The following is a 23,661-nucleotide window of genomic DNA, read 5'->3' as shown; positions in this document are numbered from 1 at the left end:
TTCCTATAAACAAACTGATTTCTAGGTCAACCTTCTAAGTTTCAACAACATGATCATGTACTATAGCATGGAAACTGTCAGCAATATCAACAAAGGTGCATCAAAATGTTTGTGGAAAAATAAAATTAAAATGTACATTTATTTTGGTGCAAAAAAACTGGAAACTTGTGCACTTTTTTCTATAATATGCATTTCCAAGAACTTTCTGAAGTACCTTCATATGTGTTTGTATACTTGCTGGTAGTTAGAAACAAACCGGGACTCCCCAGAGTCTGAAAACTGACCATATTTCCCATTCAAGTTAATTGCTTCTTCTTAGCAACCACCTAAATAAATGTTAGGATGTCAACAAATCTGATAGCAACTCTAAGAATGTCAAAATTGAAGCTACATAATGATATGTATGCTGAAGTGTTTGCAGGTGATATGTACGTACAGATACCTGCAGCTTACTTCAAAATGCACCAAAAAAATTAACACTACTAGATGGATGGATGGATGGATATGTGATAAGGCAAGTACAGTGAACTGTTCAATTATAGAATCTAGGTGGAGGAATGAGTATTCATTGTGCAATTTCACCTCATAATACAATTTTGTGAAGGAAAACAATGTCATATGATAATGAAGGAGAAGGGACTATTCTATTCAAGCATATACAAACTAATGGTATCAGGAATATAAATATTAGAGGAACATGGAACCAAGGGAAGCTCTCAAGGAAGTGGGGGTACGGAAGAGGAAATATTCAGATTCTTGATCCCTCGGAAACTGGAAATTCATTGAGAGGAGATACAATTTCAGACAGTAATCCCAACCAAACCGTTTACTCTTTGTGCCTTAACTGTGCTGTAAGAAAAATGGAAAATGCCCTTCAGAGGACCAAAAGAGGCAGGTCAAGATCCTGTCTACAAGGACTGACAGTAGAGAGGGCAGAGCTGGGAACCTAACGGATAGACTATAAATATTACAGCACACTGTTTTCAAGTTTAGACCTGTCAAATGAGCCCCATCCAACTCGTCAGCGTCTGAATCACTTTAGGGAGCAAAAGACACTGGATCATGAATCTTCTGGCCCACAAGTGTATGCTGACAACTACGTATCTAACTTCTCATCATCATCCACAGGAAAAGCTCTACTCATTCTGGGAAGTAAATACATGGAAAGCCTGAAATAAATTATAAGTTTGGAGCTCTGAAGAATGTATAGAAATGGTCATATCACATATACACATCACATGGTGGAAGAGATGTCTGCAGATTCACAAAGATCACTAATTGTCACCAAATTGTCTATGGACCATTATTTTTATATGCAGATGAAGAATGGCTAAAGCAACTAACTGTGCACTAATTGGATATCCTTCAGTGAGAAATATTCTACAAAGGGTAAAGCCTATCTGGTCGATAGGAAAGGAGAATGAGGCTACTATTCTAAATACACTTTTTATGTATTTCATCTCTTTATTTCAACTGATTTGCCTCTCAGTACTATTTAACCAAAATTGAAATATTAACAATGAAAGAAATAATGAAATACATAAATTGTAACTATTATTAGCACAGTTCTCAACACTGAGCTTTCAACATGTGATGTAAGGTTGATTTGATAATAATCATGATGACAATAATGATAATGATGATTAAAAATGTTATACATTCTCAAGTGCCATTAGGAGCTTCAGGCCTTAACACTGAGGTTTCTGTAAAAGCTCTGACCTTGGATAAGCTTATCATACTAACCTTAATAAAATTTATGTGATTTAGCTATGACCTTAACCTAATAAATTTTCTAAGTTCATGGTCATAAGACATGTAGGTCAAGCTACATGAAATTAAGAGCAAATTAAGAAGAAATTAAGAGAAATTAAGGAGTATCCAATATTCCCTTCACCAATACAGATCTCTTACAAATGGGCATCTGTTGTTGGCTTAAGTCTTTGTTCTATTAACAGAAGAGCTGACCATGGACAAATCTATTCCGAGAGAAGATGAAAAGACTTTCAAATGGATAAATTATCCATGAGTAAAGTAACACAGTATATGTTAGCTTTAAATAATGTGTTCTGACTTGATTTTGAATAAATAATTAAATTTCCTAAAACTAGGAGGCAAGTGTTTGGTGCAGTTAAGATGCTGCTTGGGACATCCACTTCCCATATTGGAGTGCTTGAGTTTGAATCCGTGCTCTCTCTCTCTCTCTCTCTCTCTCTCTCTCTCTGTAACTCTGCCTTTCAAATGAATAAAATAAATCTTTTTTTAAAAAGAGTCACTTGAGCCAACTGAAGTCCAAAATGGTTTGACTCTAGCTACCTTAAATATCAGATATCTATGTCTCCATTTACCATCCATAGATTTGGTGGAACACCAGGTTTCAATTTCAGTGTCTAAAACTGATTTCTGCCATGGGAATCCTGGTCAAACCCAACCTTTATTGCACACTTCCATGACGCAGTTTAATGCACTTGAACTCTGAAATACATCTGAACATTTACGTGCATGCAAATTTAAAAGACTATAATGGATAGTGGAGATATTCTTAAAAATAAAAAAGTCCCATTGGTTTAATATCCTTACAAAAGGTTCTCTTATAAAAAGCTCTCACAGACAGTTCATTCACATGAACTCAACAATACTTCATTTCACTGAAAAAATTATTTCCTTGGGTTATCAGGGACATTATGTGTGTATGTATCAAATGACTTCCTAGCTTCATTAACAATTGTCATGTGTACTCTGATCAAGGACTGCATAAGAAGCAAAAATTGTTGAGATTTCACTTTTGAGGGTCCAGTTATGAGCACTTTTCTAAGTGAGGCAGTTTGTCTCATCAAGTGAAAATAAATTCCTTCTCAATCAGAGGCTGGGAAAAGTTAGGGGATGTTACAAGAGGTCAGAATTAAGTCCATTAAATCCCAAACCCAGATTTAGTCGCCATAGAGACAAGGGAGATAAATAAACCAGTAACCTTAACAAATGGGCTGCACCTTTGCCAGACATATCTCTGACTTACCATTATTTTTACTTAAGTATCTTTCAGTCCAAACACAACTGACTCTGAAGACTACAAAACCAAACAGAACTGGGCCCAAAAGAAATACGAACGCTCATTCAAGCAAAGGGCAAGTGAAAGAAGTCAAGAGCTACCCCCCTTAGCAATGTGCTCTCAGTTCCCCTTGAAAAACGATTGCAACATGAGGCGCAGAGGCAATGACATATGGGGAAAATATGTGGTGCCAAAGCCAGAGGAAACCATGTCAAAAAAGAAAAACAGACATGAAGCAACTGACCTAATTAAATGGAAAAAAAGTACACTTAGAGCAGGGAGACAAGTATATCTAAAATAGGGAGTACAGCAGAAGAGGAGGGGGCCGCTGGAAGAAGGCTCACAACTGTAATGGGAGTTTTTGTGGCTTGTCTAGATGAAATCAGCAGATGAGATGGCCATCACTCCTGAATTACAGCTCTACTGAGAGTTTCCTTAAGTGTACAATATATCTTTAGACACAAAGATTCATTCCCTGCCTGGCACTACCACATATCAGCTAAAAGCTCTAAAACAAATAGTTGTACTTTTTTCATGTGGGACACCAAGATGCCTCTCTGCCAACCACGAAACAACTGAAGAGATACAGGAGCTCAGGATGATGGAACAAAACAAACAAGATGGAATTATATCATGAGGACTCCATGTTTTGGTGCCAGGAAGAAGTCCTCATGTTTCATAGTGATTTATTAAGCACCTACTGTATGAGAAATGGGCATATGCTGCTTGCAATATGGAGTTAATTGAAGTCAGTAGAGTGGAAGAGTCTCAGCCTCTAAGTGAGCATGGGGAAATAAACCTACAAACCACAATACCATAACATGAACAAAACCTCAAACAAAGTGATACTTAGATTTGTCCAAACATCTTCCTGTTCTTCTGCACATGTACAGCTCTCTTTGCATGGTTATGATCAGTATCCATACAATTTTGCATCCTGTATTTTCTAGTAAGGCTATACTACACAAATTCTTTCATATTGCTATGCCAGTGTCAATGCTGTAGTTTTTAACATGTTTATGAAATTCCACTTCATAGATGTACCACAATCTACTTAATAAAAAAGTATGTTGAATAAATGAACTATTTCTCTAATATCACACAACTTAAATTCTTTCTAATTCTTGTATCCCTCCAAGAAACATTGTGGTCAGTATCTATTAATATATGACTTTTTTTCTTAGAATAATTTGCTCCTTAGACCACAGAATATCAAAAATAGTATCACTGGATCAAAAGTTAGCAACCTTTGTGACTTTCCCCATTATTGACAAATAGCATTCTGAAAGATTCTGTACCAATTTACAAGGCTATTTACAAGTACATATCCCTTTCAAAGTATTGAGTTTTCTTTATGTTTTTGTTGACAAAATAAGTGAAAAGCATACTTTATTGATGTATGCATATGCTTGTCTTTGTATACCAATAAGGCCGAACATTATAACATGCATTTATTTACTTTGTGATAGAACTCAGATGTCTTTTAACCCATCTATCTATTGGAAGATTCATTCAGCCAAGAGTTGTGAAGCACCTACCATGTACCAGGCCTATGCTTTGTGTATAAAACAAATTAATCATCTTGTCATACATGCTACAAATTTTTCCTGGTGGGTTCTCTTTTTCATTTTACTTATACCTTTTCTTGCTATATGTTGTAAATACTTGAATCTGTCTATCTCTTCCTTTCTTTTTCTATAATTTCATAGTTTAAAAGTTATCATATATTCAGATTTAATAATTGTTTTATTTTCTTTGGTCTTATAACCAAATTTTCTAAGAGCCCCATAAATATATTTTCTATAAGTATAAAATTAAAAGCTCTATTTCCTACTTCATGATATTTGAGCTTTAATATATCATGTTTTTTACTAGAAACAATTTAATACAAAACTTTAAATAGAAGTTCAATTTCTCTTTTATGTGTGCTATGTTGTATTAAAAAATGTTTTTTACTTACCTTGGTGCAACTAAAATTAAACCCAGATTTGTAAGGAAAAATTCAACCCAAATAGCCTGGCCAAGATCTTCTTCTATTTCTCAGGCCACAGAAAGACAGAGGGTTCTAGAACAATCTGGAGGATTCCATACCTGTTGATGCTCCTCTTGACTAGGTGCCATCTGTAGGGAACCCGCCTCCTCTGAAATGTTAATCTTTAACTCTTTTAATGCACCCTGCCAAAATAAACTTCACCCAAAACCATGCACCTGGAAGCTAGCAAGCTGGTATTTTGAGAGAAAGGATGACCTTAAGTTTGCAACCTCAACTTCACCTAGACCTGGAGTGGAAAACTCATATTCTTGTAAGAATAAAACATTTTGATCACAGCAACTGATCTTTTACCCTAGTGTCACAGAGACGGCAGCATGCTCCACCTGATAAAACAGTGGCTATTTGGCTCCTAGTGTAGCCAAACAGGAATTCAGCTCAACGGTGTTGGATCTTCTGATATTTCAAGAGAAGCTTAAAAATTTGGATTCTTTAAAATGTGAAATCTCCCCATTTTGAAATGCTGGCAATTCACATAAAATTTGAAAGAACACTTCTGTGTGCCAGATAGCAGTCCACCAGTTTGAGACAATGGCTTCAGACTGACGATATCCAAACTCTTTAAGCCTGTATAACCCATCTGTGTTGACTTTCCTATCACTCCTCATTTACCAGGAAAGGGCACATCAACATAAATGGCACAAATTGAATCACTATGACTACTGTCTATTAAAATATTGTGTTCTTTGAATATTAAAAACCTGCAAAATCAATAAGAATAACCATATGTCACTGATACAAATATTTGCTAGATGTGAAACATGTGTTTAATTAATTAACAATATTGTCACTAATATGTTATAAACACAGAGTATTCACATTTAGCTCAGGTCATACATGTGACCAGAATTATGCTGTGATCAAGTTTGTGTTCCAAATAATTCATAAACTAAAAGGTAGCCAGATGGAATAACTTTAAATTTTTGAATTATAAAGTTGACCTATTATAAATGCTATTTTAAACTTGAAACAGGACCATTATCATTTTTAAAAAATCCTCCTATGGAAACTCAAAGTCCATTTTCCCAAACTGTTCAATTACTCCAAACAAACTTCTAAAAAAGTAGAGTGTGAAACACACAGCTGACATTTGTTTTCATTTGGGGATATTTGGGTCCTAGGCACAGCTGCATCCCCAGCAATTATCACATACTTTATTATTGGCACATGTTTATTTGGAGGTGGCCTAAGTCACAGGCTAAGAGACCACAATACAGATGAGAAGTTTATGTTGTAACCCTGGATCTGTACTGTATTGTGCTCTTTTAACCTATGACTTAGGGCACTCAGTATCATACAATGTAATGCCAAAACAAAAGCTAAAATATTTTTCAGTTTCCTCATCTGCAAAAGAGAAAACAATTCAGGGACACCCTACACTGGAGGAATGAATAGCAGACCCAAAAGATATCATTTTCACTTCTCTCACCATGAAATTCTTGGCCTGGCACACATAGGGCTGGGTGAATGAAGGAATTAAAAACAAGAAGAGAGAACACAAGATGCTACTGCATAATCATATATATTTCCATCACGGTGAAACAACTTAACAGATTCTATTTAATTGACTCACCTGAGAAACTCATTGTTTTAAAAGAAAACCCAAGGACACCAAGTTTGGGTCACAGTGATGATGTCATTGTAGTATTCTTGATATTGCAAAATCACTTCAAAGATGTGGGAGTTTTTTTGAATCAATTAAAATATTCCATTTAGGATCAGGCATTGTGGTGCAGCAGGTTAATCTGCCACTTGTAACACCAGCATCCCATACCACAGTGCTAGTTCACATTCTGACTGCTCCACTTCTGACCCAGATCCCTGCTAATGTGCTTTGCAAAGCAGCAGAAGGTTGCTCAAGTAATGGAGCCCTTGCCACCTATGTGAGACAAAACTCAGATGGAGTTCTAGCTTCTGGATTCAGAATGGCCCAACCTGGGCTGACTGTTGTGGCCATTTAGAGAGTGAACCCGCAGCAAATGGAAGCGCTCTCTCTCTCTCTCTCTCTGTGTGTGTGTGTGTGTGTCATTGTGCCTTTCAAATAGGAAAGTGAATAACTATTTAACAAAAATTACATGTTAAGAACACAGAATTGTGCACACAGTTTCTAGTGAGGTTTCCTACTGATGGAGTTTGTCAAAGTTGCAGGTTGCTGTGGGATTACTAAGGGCAAAAAACACATGCGAATTGCCGAGTTTCACCTAGCTGGCATTCCCAACTAATTTGATGGAAGCGACATTTTTCCCTTTCTCCTAACTTCTGAAACTATCTAGTCTTTATCTCTGTAGAAAAACTTTAAAAAATGAACTGTAGGAGGGCACAGAACTAAAATCTCTGCTCTTGACATAGAGCACAGTGCTTTCAAGTTGCCCTAGGATGACTCAGAGATGGGTAACAGAGTCACAGTCTCCTACTTGAGCAAAAACAATTCTGCTTTAGTTTTCTCTACTGGGGTTAGAGCTAAGATTTTTTTTTGTTTTAGAAGATATGTGTGTATCACTTTTTCTAAGTTTGAAAACAGCCATCTTACGGAAGAGGCTATGAATGACAGGTATAGCAGGGTACAGACCTGAAGACGAAGGTTCCATCTCTGGCAGCTGAGGGGAACTGCTGGACATTTTATCCTCAGACAAGTTTAAAATCTTGGAAGGACTTCCGACTACAGCCATAATTGGTGAAATGGGTAAAATTCAGAAATTCAGATTAAACATTTCTAAACTTAGTCCTTTTTTAGTCTTTAATGTACTTAGGTATTAGAATGAAAATATATATTTAGTATATATATGGTTGAACATATATATTAACATATTAACATTATATATATATATATATATATGGTTGAGTATCCCTAATCCAAAAATATGAAGGTCAAAATGCTCCCAAATCCAAAACTGTTTGGTGCTACCATGATACCACAAGTGAAGAACTGCAAACCCGCCCTCATGTGATGGATCACAGTCAAAACATAGACACAGCAATGGGCATTTAAGCTAAGATTCACGTTAAGATGCCTGTGACCCACAGAGAAACACCTGGGTTCAACACCCAGCTCCAATTCCTGACTCCATATGCCTAGTAATGTGGACCCTGGCAGAAAGCAGTTGATGGCTCAAGTAATTGGATCCTTTTACCTATTTGGAAGACCTCAACTGAGTTCCTAGCTCCCACTTTTGTCCACAGCCCAGCTCTGGTCATTGAGGGAATTTGGGGAGTGAACTAGTGGATTACTGGATGAGATCTCTGTACATGTCTCCCTGTCTTGCTCCTTTCTCTCTCAAAAATATTTTTAAAAACTGAGGAACACTACAAATATTATATAAAAGTACCTTCAGGGTATGTATATAAGGTGTATATGAAACATAAATGAGTTCCATATTTACACTTGGGTTCCATCCCTAAGATATATCATTATATATATGCAAACATTCCAAAATAAAAAAAAATTCTGAAATCCAAAACACTTCTGGTCTTGAGCATTTCTGGCAAGGGAGAGTCAACTTATATTCTGCAAACTATGGATTTTGAGTAGGTAGATGTAACAAAGGCAACTTGAACCACTCAATGAGTAACTACCCTGAGATATACTTAGCTACACTGAATGTGTTACTGTAGATAAGGGTGTAACTGTATGTAATGCATTACTGTAGGTAATGTGTAACTGTAGGCAAAGGGGGACAGGGGAGTGGAGAAGACAAAATGCAAAAACCTTCTAATGAAGGAAACTGGAAATCTTGACTGGCATACTGCTGGCAAATACCACATCTTCTTTTGTAAATTCACACACTGGGGCATAAAAGAAGAGTGACCATTCGTTCACTATGCCTGGATGAGCCACCTTTTAGATCCTCTCCTTTCATTATTTTCAAACTTGTCAGTCCCTTCTCTCAAAGAGAGAAATGAGGAAGCCTAGGCCATCACAGAGTATAAATAAGGCACTCTGGGTAAACAAAGAGGGCCATATGCCTATCCGATATATGATACATGAAAGGTCTCATCACACCACTCTGGACTTGAGGGCAAATGAGAAAAATCTTTGCTGGCACATATTAATGTAACCCAACAGAAACAGTCTTTGGTGTTTCTAGCAGCAAATTTTCAGTGGCAGTCTTGCACCTTGGCTCCTTCCACCCCAAGCACAAAAACTCCTGATGGCTCATGCAGTCAGCCCATCCTTCTGCTAGTTGTCTGCAAAAGTCTCCTCTCTCCCATCCCACCGTTTTTTCCATGCAGCTTTCCTGCTCCCTACTGTTCATGCTGATACATGAGCAGATCTTTATTTTCCAAGTGGACCTTCTAGCAGTTGTTATGCCTGGCACACTCACCTTTCATGTCCCCAAGTTCAAAGCAAATGAGGTTTTTTCCCCCTTGAGAAGGCATTCCCCAGAGAGCTAATATTTAGGGTAAGCAAAAATCAATTACAATGAACTCCCTTAAACCTCCTGTACAAATAAAGCTCTTTGTGTAATGCCACCTCTAACACCACAAATTGGAAGGTTGGAGTTCAGCGTAAGATTTCTTGCAATTAATAAAGCTCACCTCACACTGGATGTGTGAAAAATACGATGTCTTCGGCAGGGCTAGATGCAGTTGACAATAACGTCCAATGTGCCTAATTAGGGAAAAAATGAGAATCAAGAAGGAAAGTTAGAAAGAAAAAAAAGTTAACTTCATTTGAAATGGCTCATGGTAACACATCCTACTTAGTATTTACAACCCTTAGAGTTAAAGGAAAACTGCCAAGATGTTCTGCATATTTCTCCAAACGTCTGTTTATCATATAACATTAGCACTGGCAGTGAATCTGGCTCCCTCATTATCAAGCTGTATTAGCTCAAACACTCAGCATTGTTACAGGAGTGAGCTCATGGCCTATTTCAGTTTTAAATTAACATTTGGCAATCACCCGGGTAATCAAAACAAATGACTCAGTCGTTTAGAATAGATTTATTAGTTGAGCCTTTTTTCCCCCTTTAACATCTTTAGAATATTTTGCCACAGGAGGGCTCTGATCCAGCCAGAATGTAGAGCACAAGTCACCAGAGGAATATTTAGTGTTGTTGCCATGGAAACGAGGTGCCAGTGTGACTGCTGAAGTTATCGTCAACCAACAACAGGATTATGATGCAGGCTTGTGGGCAGGCTCATCCCAGCATGGATGGTCTGCAGCACTGGCAAACAGGTGTGCCCAGTGCTGTTCTCCCATCCCTGACACAAATACAGTCTGCCACCACTTGCCACATCCCACAGGCCTGTTCACAGAACCACAAAACCCCTCCATCTCCCCCTTTTCATATTCAGGAAGGACTGGCTGGGGCAAAGGATAACTGTGATCATTGTACCTATCCCAAAAGTGTGAAATCCTGAAACTCACCAAATGTGCTTTTAGATCAACTGTGAAATGTACATGAGCAAAGAAATCTGAGGAAAAGACTTCTCCCTGAGAGGCGGACCCCAACTGTTTTGTCACTGCTCTGTCCTCACACCTTAAAGCTCTCAAGAAGTATTGATGGAAATAAGGCAAATATAAACCAAATATAATAACCAGGCGTGTAACTACCTTCTCCCCCTGTCAACAACCTTCTCCAAACTAGCAATCAAACAAGTAGTGGTTAGATTTTTAAACATACTTGAAAATATACAGAAATCTAGTTAGTTCAATAGGCTAATGGGTTCCTCTGTTTAGAGACCTTAGTGACAAGTGTCACAGTTGAAGACAACTCTTCCAAACTTAAAACAGACAAACATGTTGGCTATCTGAACAGGGTTCTTGTTTGCAAGGTCATAAGCTCAGGAGAAGGCAAAGTTGTGCCAGCAGTGAAGAGCAAGCATCCCAAAGTGGATATTTGAAAGAGACTCAATTCAAAGAACACCTTGTAGTCTTCTTCCCACCTATACTTAAGTGCAGACAATATTTTCATATCCTACCATATAAATATGTAAATCTGTTTCATATTAGGACCTGGTTTGTCCTATGGGACTTTAGGTTTCTTGGTGGCAGAGACAAAAATCTCATTCCTTTTCAATCTCCCAATGCTTAGTACAGTATGTATACACAAAGGATTTACTTACTCTCACCACCCGCACTCCACTCTTATGGAACTTACTGTTTCTAGAAGGTGTCACACACTTTCATGAAGCTGCAGCTGGAACGCAGCACTGCACAGATGTTCACAGCAGGGGAGTCAGAGTCAGACTGCCTGCCTTCAACCACTGGCTCTGCCTCTTATTACCTGCACAAGCCTTCTGAGCATCATAATGCTACCTATCTCACAGAGGTACAGACGTGTCAAGCACTTGGCAGTGCCTTGCCATGAAATGTACTTACTCAGTGAATATCAGATATATAATTATTACTACTATAACAGGCAAAGAATCAAAACGTTATCAAACTCGGAAAATGACGTCATAGGCTGCCCAAAATGCTTAGCACCAAATATGTCTGCCCCTCTTTTGACTCAACCCCAATTTGAACTTCAAACTGCTCCATCACACTTTAGCCTTAATATCCTACTCCATTTTACTCATTCTTCTGGAATTGATTTTTCTACTTTTCGCTCTAGCTGCTCCTCAGCTTCACAAGTTCTACCTGCTGGGGAAGGGGCAGGGAAACTGTCTTCTGGTGACCAGTCCAGAACCTTGGCCATCCCTTTCAGAAGTGCTTGTACTCATGTTCCCTGACACCCTCCAGAGGGCAGAAGAGGGAAAGGCCCAAAGTGCTCACAATGGGCTCCAACTCAGGCCTGCTAGAGCACTCTTCCCTTCATAGTTCTTGCTTTCACTGGCCCGAAAAAAGTCACAGTGAAACGTGATCTCCACTTGTACCTCTGTTTCACCTTATTGTCTGTGCTACTGTGTGTGCCCCACTGAACTGTGGTTAGGTTTGTGAGGATGAAGACACTCAACGGCAGTTGTATCTGACTATGTACTTTTTAATCGGCAGCATATATCTGTCACCCTAACCAGACATAATACAATTGGTGTTGGCAATATTGTGCAAATCAAAGGATAAGAATAGCATCTACCCACACCTGGAAAACATGTGATGACAGCAAAATACTCCAAAATAAAACCCCAATACTTGAGGGTCGGTCATGCTTTAAAATAAATCGTATTAATATTACTCACCCTGACAGAATTAATAAGTGAAATTAGACAAGCCATTCGTATTATTCCAGAAGAATCCAGTAGTTACTTTTTAATGATATTTAATATACACAATCACTCTCCTCGAGTTTAACAATGCTGACCCTATCCTACTGACAGCCAAGTTTTAAATGATCCCTAAATCACAAATCGATTGGGTGAATTCTGTGGAAAAATAAAATCCAGAGACACTGGCTGCTTGAATGAACTTAAAAGACAAGTTGGATCAAACAAAATGGATGATCTCCACAGATCCATTGTCTCCTGTAAATTCTCTGACTCTTATCACCATGGTAACTGTCCCTTAATGACATCCTTCACAATATTCTCTCCCACCTAAGTTATCAAGGAGTGATGAACCCCAAACATTGTAATTAGATGCACATATGGCAGACCTCTCACTTGTCCTACTTTTTTTTTAACTTTTATTTAATAAATATAAATTTCCAAAGTACAGCTTTTGGATTATAGCAGCTTTTTCTCCCCATAACCTCCCTCCCACCCGCAACCATCCCATCTCCCGCTCCCTCTCCCATCCCATTCACATCAAAATTCATTTTTAATTATCTTTATATACAGAAGATCAATTTAGTATATACTAAGTAAGGTTACTTTTATTCAAATACTTGCATTACTATGGGAGTTAGAAATATTGGTATATACACAATTAAAAGCACATTTTAAATATTACCATAACATTTATTAATAAACACAACTGAGATGGCCACTGGCTCATTTCCCTTAACAGGCTGTTAATCAGGAAAATTATTTATTGGACACAAAGAGTTGAGATGGGGCCAGCACTGTGGCGTACTAGGTTAAGCCTCCACCAAACGCCAGCATCCAAAATGGGTGCTGGTTTGAGTCCAGGCTGCTCTACTTCTGATCTAGCTCTCTGTTATGGCCTGGGAAAGCAGTAGAAGATGGCCCAAGTCCTTGGGCCCCTGCACGCACATGGGAGACCTGGAAGAAGCTCCTGGCTCCTGGCTTCGGATCCGCCCAGCTCCGACCATTTCAGCCATTTGTGGAGTGAACCAATGGATGGAGGACCTCTCTCTCTGTCTCTCTCTCTTTCTGTCTGTAACTCTCAAATAAATTAATTAATTAAAAAAAGAGTTGAGATGAAACATGCCTCATTTTGAATATTTACAACATAAGCAAGATGTGCAACATAATCAGATATATAACATTAATTTAACAAATAAAAACTGAAAGAATATTACTAGTTATAGAAATATAATAAAGTCATTAAGATAATTAAGATTTAATATGGGGGCCAGCATTGTGATGTAGTGCGTTAAGCTGCCATCTGCAATGCCAGCATCCAGATGGGCGTCAGTTCAAGTCCTGGCTGCTCCACTTCTGATCTAGCTCTCTGCTAATGCTCCTGGGAGAGGAACAGAAGATGGCCCAAATGGTTGGGCCCATGCAACCCACATGGGAGACCCGAATGAAGCTGTTGGCTCTTGGCTTCAGGCTTGGCCCAGCCCTGGCCATTGCAACCATTTGGGGAGGGAATCAGCAAATGGGAGATCTCTCTCTCTCTCTCTCTCTCTCTCTCTCTCTCTCCCTCTGTCTCTCTGTGAATCCTGCATTTCAAATTAAATAAAATAAATCTTTTTTTTTCAAAAAGATTTGGTCTGGGAGATCATTTCTTCAACAAAAGCTTCCACATTTATTTTATATGATAAAATTACAATATTCTTCACAATTTGGAAAGATATAGGATTTATTCTTATCTGGGAAAATATAGGTAAGATATTTTGAAAAGCACCTTGTAGATCTACTACACATTAAGGCTGTGATTAGTCTAGATTTTCCCACAGGCTTTTGCAGCTCCTTGAGAAAACTAGAAAGTGCACAGATTTGCCAAAAGTGTTAGGATAGTGAGCCATTTTTAACTCTGCGTTGGAGTATGTGTAACTCCTTAAAATATTGAATCTGCTTTCGTAGTTTCTTTTTTTTTTTTCAAAAAAAGATTTATTTTACTTTATTTCAAAGGCACAGAGTTACGGGGGCATAGGGGAAAGGGAGAGAGTCAGAGAGAGAGAGACAGAATCTTCCATATGCTGATCACTCCCCAAGTGGTTGCAATGGCCAGGGCTGGGCCATGCTGAAGTCAGGAGACAGGAGCTTCCTCCAGGTCTCCCATGTGGGTAGCAGGGGGCCAAGCACATGGGCCATCTTCGGCTGCTTTCTCAGGAGCATTAGCAGGGAGCCGGGAAGTAGAGCATCCAGGACTCAAACCAGCATCCATATGGGATGTCAGCATTGCAGGTGGTAGCTTAACTAGCAACACCATAACACCAGATTCGGATTTTCAAACTGATAGATTAAAAGGAGTCTTTGCTTTTGGACGTGGCACAACCAATAAACTAACAAAAGGTGGAAGGATTAGCAGTATACTCTAACATGCCCCAAATAAATACCAAGGATCTGTTTCCATGGGTAATTTCTGAATGCACACTTAAATAATTTTTTGGTCATAAAAGGGGAATAAGAAAAATATATTTGTTATTTGGTTAATAAGTTAACCAGTTAAGATACAGGTTAAGACTCCCAAATCCTATGTCAGAATGCCTAGATTCAAAACTCAGCTCCACTGCTGAGTCAAGTTTTCTACCAACGCATACCGTAGGAGGCAGCAGTGATGGTTCAAGTGATTGGGTTCCTGCCACCCACATTAGAGAACTGGATTGAGCTCCTGGTTCCTACACTTGATCTTAGCCAAAAGGCCAAGAAGCAATGAGTTCCTGGTTCCTGACTCCTGACATTGACTTTGTCCTCAGCCACAGCCATTACAGGCATCTGGGGAGTGAACCATTGGAGGAAAAGCTCTCTCTCTCTCTCTCTCCATCTCTCTCTCTCTCTCCATCTCTCTCTCTCTCTATCTCTCCGCCTTTCCAATTAAAAAACATAATAGAGGAAATGAAAATTATCAGGCATTAGGAACAAATGGAAGCAAAGCAAGACACAAACCAAATGGCAAAATCCAGTAAGAAAAACAGGGTGGCAGATATTTGCCAAAGTCAAAAGGTAAAATCTTGAAATTCTTGTCCTTTGCTCTAATGTTCAATGATATTTTTGTTTTGTTTTAAATATGGAGATTGATGTCCTTTCAATGACTATCACAACAGCATCCAAACAAAACAAAAAATAAAATGAAAATTCACTTAATTGACTGATGGGCTTGAATTAGTCACTGCCAAGTTGAAAACTTTCCCAGATCTCCAAGCATTCTTTCGTTAACAAAAACAGAATTTTTCCCCGAAGTAAGGGCCATGGGTAGCTTTTAGATGAGTATAAATCTGTACTTTTATATAAGTTGTTGTGTACCCACAAATTAGAACTCCTAAAGCATAGCAATGAGAGACAAAGAAGTCTGAGAGGGATTCCTGAACCAAAGACATTCTACGACTGCTGTTCTCCCACAACCATCACAAATTCCTGTCCATTCTTCCTGCAAAAGAGCTTTCACATTTTTCAATCTTATAATCTCATATCTCCAGGGCTAACTTGGCCCAATATCATCTCGTACCTAGGCTACTTCATGAGATTTTTTTTTTTTTTTTGACAGGCAGAGTGGATAGTGAGAGAGAGAGAGACAGAGAGAAAGGTCTTCCTTTTGCCGTTGGTTCACCCTCCAATGGCCGCCGCGGCCGGCGTGCTGCGGCCGGCGCACCGCGCTGATCCGATAGCAGGAGCCAGGAGCCAGGTGCTTTTCCTGGTCTCCCCATGGGGTGCAGGGCCCAAGCACCTGGGCCATCCTCCACTGCACTCCCTGGCCACAGCAGAGGGCTGGCCTGGAAGAGGGGCAACCGGGACAGAATCCGGCGCCCCGACCGGGACTAGAACCCGGTGTGCCGGCGCCGCCAGGCGGAGGATTAGCCTAGTGAGCCACGGCGCCGCCATGAGATTTTTTGATTATGGATATGCCTCCTACTTCAAACAGCTGTTAGAATAATCCCTGAAATGCATCACCTCAAATGGGTCACTTCCTTTCCCCCAATACTTAGGTCATTGTTCTCTTTTTTAAAAAGGATTTATGTATTTGAAAGGCAGAGTGACACAGAGAGAGACACACCAGACATACCACTCATCCAATGGTTCACTCCCCAAATGCCAGCAACAGCCTGGGCTTGGCTAGGCCACAACCAAGAGCCAAGAACACTACTCAGGTCTCACACATGGGTGGAAGGGGCCCAAGTACTTCAGCCATCATTTGCTGCCTGCAAAGTGCATTAGCAGAGAACTGGATCAGAAGCAGAGGTGGCACTTATTCCCAGGCACTCTGAAATGCGATGTGGGTGTCCCAAGCAGCAGCAGCTTAACCCACTGCATCACAATGCCTACCCCAGCTTCAGCCGGGGACCAGCCATTGTGACCATTTGGGGAGTGAACCAGTGGACAGAAGAGCTCACTCTCTCACTTTCTCTCTCTCTTTCTCTTCCTCCCTCCCTCCCTCCCTCTTTCTGTAATTCTGCCTTTCAAATAAATAAATATTTTTTCCTAAAAAAAGAAAACCCCACTCTCAAATAGTTGCCCCAAAGTAGTCTAATGTATAGACAAGATTGAGAAACACATCCTCAAATTCCTATAGCCCATAGTTGTCAAACTTTAATGGACATCAGAATCTCTGGGGATGTGTGCTTGTTAAAACACCATCTGGGCCCCATCCCCAGTATTTCTGATTCAGTAGGTTTGGGGTGGGGCCCACAAACTCATATTTCTAACAGGCTGCCAGGTGATCCTGCTGTCCCAAAGACCCCACTTTGAGAAACATCAGTTTACACTCATAATTAGTATGATTATACTTTATAGTACAAAAATATATGTACCATAAGCATATGATGATAATTATTACATGGGCAACTCATTTGGCAGGTCTTATGGTTTGAACAGGACTTGGCTCCCCAAACTGATGCAAACATTTAATCCCCAAAGTCTTATGTTAATGGTTAATGGACTAATGTTAATGATGGGTGGAAAGTGGGTTTGATCCAAGTATGGCGTCTGAAGGTGGGGTCTACGGGAAGGGACTGGATTGGACTACATCGCTGAGGTGGAGCCCCGTGATGAAATCATGATGGATTTATAAAGAGACGCATGGACATGGAGGAAGAGAGTGCCCCCTGTGTCTCCTTGTCTCTCTCCTTCCTGGATCCCCATGTGATTTTCCCTCTGCCATCCTCCCACCTCACCAGCAGCCTGAACTGCTGGTTCAAGATTGGGCCAACCCAATCTTGGGCTGTGAACTTCCAAACTGCTACCTCAAATAAATCTCCTTCCCTCCTAAGTAGTTCCTCTTAGGTTTCTTAGTTAAAATACAAAAAGCTGACTAATACAGCAAGACAATGTGCCATCTTCTGGAATCTGTTCCACATTTGTCTATGAGTCAATCTGTAGAATGTCTTAGACATGATGCTGTCTTATTCCCTTTTGATAGACTGAGACCCACAGTGATTTGTCCAGGGGATCAGCTAGTTAAGGGCAGCAATCCAGCTAAGATGCAAAACTCCTGATTCCTCCACCCCCAGATCAATACTCCCCACCACATCCTTGTTGTCTCTAACAGCTTCTCCAATTAGAATGGACAGTCGTTGCTTTATGAAATTACTCTGGTTTTAATATTTCCCACTGCATCTAATATGCCTAGCCAAGTGTTTCGCGCATCAGAATAAGCACTCAATAAACATTTGTTGATTTCATTTTATGAAGTACTCAGCCCCATACTTTTCATAAGCTGGGTTTGGCACTCTGTGAACTATTTCCCTACAGTTTGGCAACTGGGCAGCTTTGCTCCAATGAATTTAAATCCTTCACACCAGCACGCGTGCTGTCATCATCTGCCATAAGGACAATAATAAACATAAAGAAAAATCACGGTGGTGGCAGGAATGACAAATAAGCTTATAAGGTGACAGAATTCTACTTTTAAGCTCTATGTCAGAAAATATTTACGAAGTACCCTGAATTCCACCTGATACCTAACAAAACAACACAACACAGCAGTAAAATTCAGACAAAGAAATGAAGAAGTACACTGTTTTGGGAGTCTGAATACTTAGGCCAATTTTTTTTGTGTGTTAAGGCCCTCAGTGTTCTCTTTTTCTCAATGTTCTTTAATAGAAAACTTTAAAGTAACTGGATTAAGGAAACAGAAGAAAGGGAACTAAAAGGAGCCAAAGGGTGCCAATAAGCAGGTGGGTGAGCAGCAAGGGGGCAAAAGAATGCTGTCACATTCATGCCTCAAGCCACAGCAACTATACCTCCTCGATCCTTCCACACCAGGGGGTTCCACATCTGTGCATTCTACCCATAGTGAATGGAAAATATTTGGAAAAAAATTAATCTGCACTGAGCATGTACAGATTTTTCTTATCATTAGTCTCTAAACAATACAGTGTAATAGCTATTTACATAGCATTTATATTGTATTAAGTATTATAAGTAACCTTGAGATGATTTGAAGTATACAGGAGAATGTGTGTATATAAATTCTATGCCATGGTAAATAAGAGACTTGAGCATCCACAGATTTTGGTAATGGTAGGAGTCCTAGAACCAATCCCTTTCCGATCCAGAGGGATGGCTGGAATTGTAGCACCTATCAAGCACAACTAGTTTAGCCTGTCTATAGCTGTGGGACAATGGCATTCAGAGTTGGGCAGACTGTTGCTCTGGCCATCTTTCAAGTCAGCAGGAACTGCTATGAAGTGGAGTAAGCTGCAGAGGTTGTGCGACCTTATGGCTTACCCCTGGAACAGAGTAACCAGTTATCTCCACCAATGAACCAGAACCCCAGCCTCCACCACAGATCGTGACTTAAGGGAGACATTATTTGTTCCTTCTCTTCCCTCTTCCCTCTCTGAAATTTTTAAAAATAAATTATAAAATCCACTGCTTTCAGCGGAGGCAACACCACATGTATAGTCAAGTAGGCTAACAACAAAATTAAGGGGAAAGAATAAGTAAAACATCAAATAACACGTATAATAAGGAGTTTACATAACAGATTCATACATGAGGAATTACTTTCTCATATGCAAAACAAAGTTTAATAAGTTAAACTGAGGTGAATTCTATAACTAACTCTTCCCTTTGTTAGTATTTTTCCAGGTAACTTTTTGTACTATGAAGCTTTTCACATTGGGTCATATCCCAATTGCATGGAGAACCACACCCTCTAGATATCCATAGCATGAGTGGATGTCCCCCGTAACACAACCATTTTGTGTTCTAATCCTCAATGCTTTGTCAGATGTTTTTCTCTTTCAGTGATTTTAGCATCACCACAGCATCTGCCTGATTGCTTCTCAATCCCAGCAACTCTCTTAGAGCCAACCCCACTGTCATTACTACCTACAAGACAAAGTTCAGTTCTCACAGCCAACTCCGGAAAGCAACACATATTTGTAGCTGCTCATCATAGTTACCCAGTTCCAATATAAGAAATCATTTACATGAATCCCTATAACAACTTAATCTTTTCGCACACATTTACCATAGAATGGGCCACACTGAGTACTTGCCAAGGGCTGCTGGTGTTAGGTCTATGCTTCGAAAAGCCACAGAGTAAATGCCCTTGGGCCCAAACCAATGTCTGACCTGTATACTGGCTCAGAGTGTTTTCTTGAGCTCACCAACTGTCATTGTCACTAGCAAAACCACACTACAAGGGTCCAAAAAGGGCTCACAGGGTTGTAGTGCAGGAAATTAGTCAAATCTGGGAGCCCGTATCATGACAACGATGGCATAATGTCCCAGTGGGTGGCAAACAAGGGAAGTTTCAGGCCATGGACACACTGGCCTGCCCACTGACTATTGTGTAAGCAGACAGTATTCAATAGTACTGGCCAGCTCTCCTGGGAGCTCATACTTTCCCTTTCAGGGGCCATGCCCCCACTTACATCACTCAAGGAGAAGCATTCCTTTTCATTTCTTCTCACTGAAAAACAAACCCTGACTTTTAACCTACAAGGTAATAAGAAAAAGAGACTGAGACATTATTTGTATTTCTGAAACTAAAACATATGAAGAGTTTTTTTCCCCAAATTCATAAGCTTCATGTTTTTCCAAATTCATAAGCTTTTATGTTTGCAGAAAAACTGCATGGCAAGTAATCAGTTCCCACATATCTCCTCACCACCTCCGTCCCACTTTTCCCTATATTAGTGGGGTACATTTGTCAAAATTGATGGACCCGTCTAAATCATTAAGTCCCAAGTTTTCAATTTTGTGCATGTTACAACACCATAATATTTATCAAAGTTACCATAAGTGGTATATTAGGTGCTCAATTTAAGTTCTTTATAGGGGTCCTATATATAGGATGATGGGACATCATGGGTTAATATTATTATGAACTAAAATTCATAGCTTATATTAGTGTTCATTCTCTGTGCTGTGCATTTTATGGGTCCTGACACATGTTAAAGGGTTTTTTTTAATGTCCTTAAAGAACATTCTGAGGAATAATAAATCGCCTTATCCCAAGACAATTTTAATCGCTTTTGCTTTGTCATAGAGAATATTATGATGTAAAGCATTCATTTGTTTAATGAGTCATGGATTCAAAGATCTTCATAAAGTAGCCCAGCAAATATATTCAACTTTGATTATCTGAAAACCAAGCTTTCACAACTCTCCAACCTCTAGTATGGCTCCGAACTTGCATAGAGTCTGAAAAAATTATTGTATCACAAGGCCGGCGCCGCGGCTCACTAGGCTAATCCTCCGCCTTGCAGCACCGGCACACCGGGTTCTAGTCCCAGTCAGGGCGCCGGATTCTGTCCCGGTTGCCCCTCTTCCAGGCCAGCTCTCTGATGTGGCCAGGGAGTGCAGTGGAGGATGGCCCAAGTGTTTGGGCCCTGCACCCCATGGGAGACCAGGAGAAGCACCTGGCTCCTGCCATCAGATCAGCGCGGTGCGCCGGCCACAGCGCGCCAGCCGTGGCGGCCATTGGAGGGTGAACCAACGGCAAAAGGAAGACCTTTCTCTCTGTCTCTCTCTCTCTCACTGTCCACTCTGCCTGTTAAAAAATAAATAAATAAATAAATAAAATAAAAAAAATTATTGTATCACAAACCAAAAGTAAAAAAAAAAAGAGAGAAGAAAAAATAGCCTCTGAGATGCCATGTGACATGTTGGGATAAGTCAGTCTGCTGCCCACTCAGTCTGGAGATGTTTGTAAAAATGACTTTGGCCTGAGAAAACAGAGTGGTGCAAGAGAAACAGCAGCAGCAGGACAGGAAAATTGCAGGGAAAGAAAACCAGGGAAAGGAAAACAGAGAGTTCAGAAACAGCAGCAACCAGCAATAGCAGGACACCAGGTACAGGCCAGAGCAACAGCGATGGGACAGACAGTCAGCTAGACACGTTTTGTACATTTGAAGATTGTTGAGGGGGTGAGAGAGGAAAGGGCAAACTGTATCTCAATATAGTATATCTCTGCACAATAATTATTCAGGTAACTGAATAAAACCATGAGAAAGTCATATTTAGCATACTAAAAGCTGGTTTCCCATGCAATTGTGTAAAGTTGGCATAGTGTCTACATACAGAAATTCCCCTCTAAAACCTGCTTCAAATCTTTCATAAGGCTCAAAGGATAAGGTTAATCATATATATATATATAAAATCATATATATAATCATAAGGTTAATCATATATATGCAAATACATAAACACACTGGCTGCAGGTTTGGGATATAGATATAAAACTTTCATCCCCATTCTCACATTCCTTACAAATAAGTGTGAAGCTAAATTTAAATTATTTTATTTTTCCTGTTCCTGGGGGACTTGACATCTCAGTGTAACTACCTGAGAAAAATATATACTGCTTTTACATTTATTGGGATTGTTTCTTTCTTGGGTATAATTTCCCTCTGGTCCAAGTATGTAATTAGACTATTTACTAAGTAATTCACTTTCAGACTATCAGTATAATAATCTAGGAAATAAACACCTAGAATTTCTTTGTAATAATATTTTATCTTAAACATGTAGAAGAAAGTTGCATTTTGGAAACAGATCTGGTCTTCATTATAGAGAAGAAGACACAAATTTTCAAACTGAAGTTTGGAAAGAAGCTCCCAGACAAGAGTCAATCAGTGAGCATTAGAAGACAGTGGCAGAACTTTGACTATGGCCTTGTCTAAATAAGATCAGAGTTGGCGAACTCAAAAGGCTTCCATAGCCTTGGCAACTCATGACAAGAGCCTAGGGAGATTACTGACGCCATAAATAAGAGTGTCAATTGTTAAATCAACAATAGGAGTCACTGTGCACTTACTCCCCATGTAGGACCTCTGTCCTTAATGTGCTGTACATTGTGATTTAATGCTATAACTAGCACTCAAAGAGTACTTTATACTTCATGTTTCTGTGTGGCTGCAAACTGTTGAAATCTTTACTTAGTATATACTAAGTTGATCTTCTGTATATAAAGATAATTGAAAATGAATCTTGATGAAGAATGGGATGGGAGAGGGAGTGGGAGATGGGATGGTTGCCGGTGGGAGGGTAGTTATGGAGGGAAAAAGCCACTATAATCCAAAAGTTGTACTTTGGAAATTTATATTTATTAAATTAAAGTTTAAAAAAAAGAAGGCAGTGGCAGATGGAAGACCGTACTGCAAACAAGGCACAGGGGCACTTTTGGGGGTGCTATAAACATTCCACATCTTAACTTGTGGCAGTGGTATCATGGGCATATACATCTACCAAAACTCATCAGTTAGAAGTTTGTTGCGGCCGGCGCCACGGCTCAATAGGCTAATCCTCCACCTACGGCGCCAGCACACCGGGTTCTAGTTCCAGTCAGGGCGCCGGATTCTGTCCCGGTTGCCTCTCTTCCAGGCCAGCTCTCTGCTGTGGCCCAGGAGTGCAGTGGAGGATGGCCCAAGTCCTTGGGCCCTGCACCCGCATGGGAGACCAGAAGCACCTGGCTCCTGGCTTTGGATCAGCGTGGTGCACTGGCCGCAGTGGCCACTGGGGGGTGAACCAACGGAAAAAGGAAGACCTTTCTCTCTGTCTCTCTCTCTCTCTCTCTCACTGTCCACTCTGCCTGTCAAAAAAAAATTTATAAAAAAAAAAAAAAGAAGTTTGTTGCACATAAATAATGCTCAACTAAATAGGTATTTATAGTGGCTGAAGCAAAGACTGACTACTTTATCTATAGTTGCAAGTATAAACTTTTGCCTCCTCCTATTAGACTGGCTGCTTGATTTGTTTCCTTAGTGTAAATGGGTTGTAATTGGGTTATTACTACATTGGAAATTCCTGCCTTTTAACAGGTAGAATTTCTTGTGGTCTAGAAGGGAATGGATCTAGGGTTTGAACTCTTACATCGACGCTGACATCTAGAAGAGCAGAATCTTTCACAAGGAACTTCAAGTGCCTCTTTAGCATCTAGGAT

The 23,661-nt window shown here is 39.8% G+C and overlaps 1 protein-coding gene across 3 annotated transcripts in view; it reads right to left on the bottom strand.

Annotated features, from left to right (window-relative positions):
* FHL1 (four and a half LIM domains 1) overlaps positions 1-23,661 on the bottom strand; it is a 70,454-nt gene that overhangs the window by 33,672 nt on the left and 13,121 nt on the right. For all 3 annotated transcript variants that reach the window (XM_070066940.2, XM_051827585.3, XM_070066936.2), the window contains exon 2: positions 9,633-9,705. The gene's annotated coding sequence lies outside the window, so the exon portion shown is untranslated. The remainder of the gene's footprint in view (positions 1-9,632; positions 9,706-23,661) is intronic.

Source organism: Oryctolagus cuniculus, chromosome X, assembly GCF_051225735.1.
Source record: "Oryctolagus cuniculus isolate XC-2025 breed Fujian yellow rabbit chromosome X, ASM5122573v1, whole genome shotgun sequence".
Classification (NCBI taxonomy): Eukaryota; Metazoa; Chordata; class Mammalia; order Lagomorpha; family Leporidae; genus Oryctolagus; species Oryctolagus cuniculus.
This window is presented reverse-complemented; position numbering and strand designations above follow the sequence as displayed.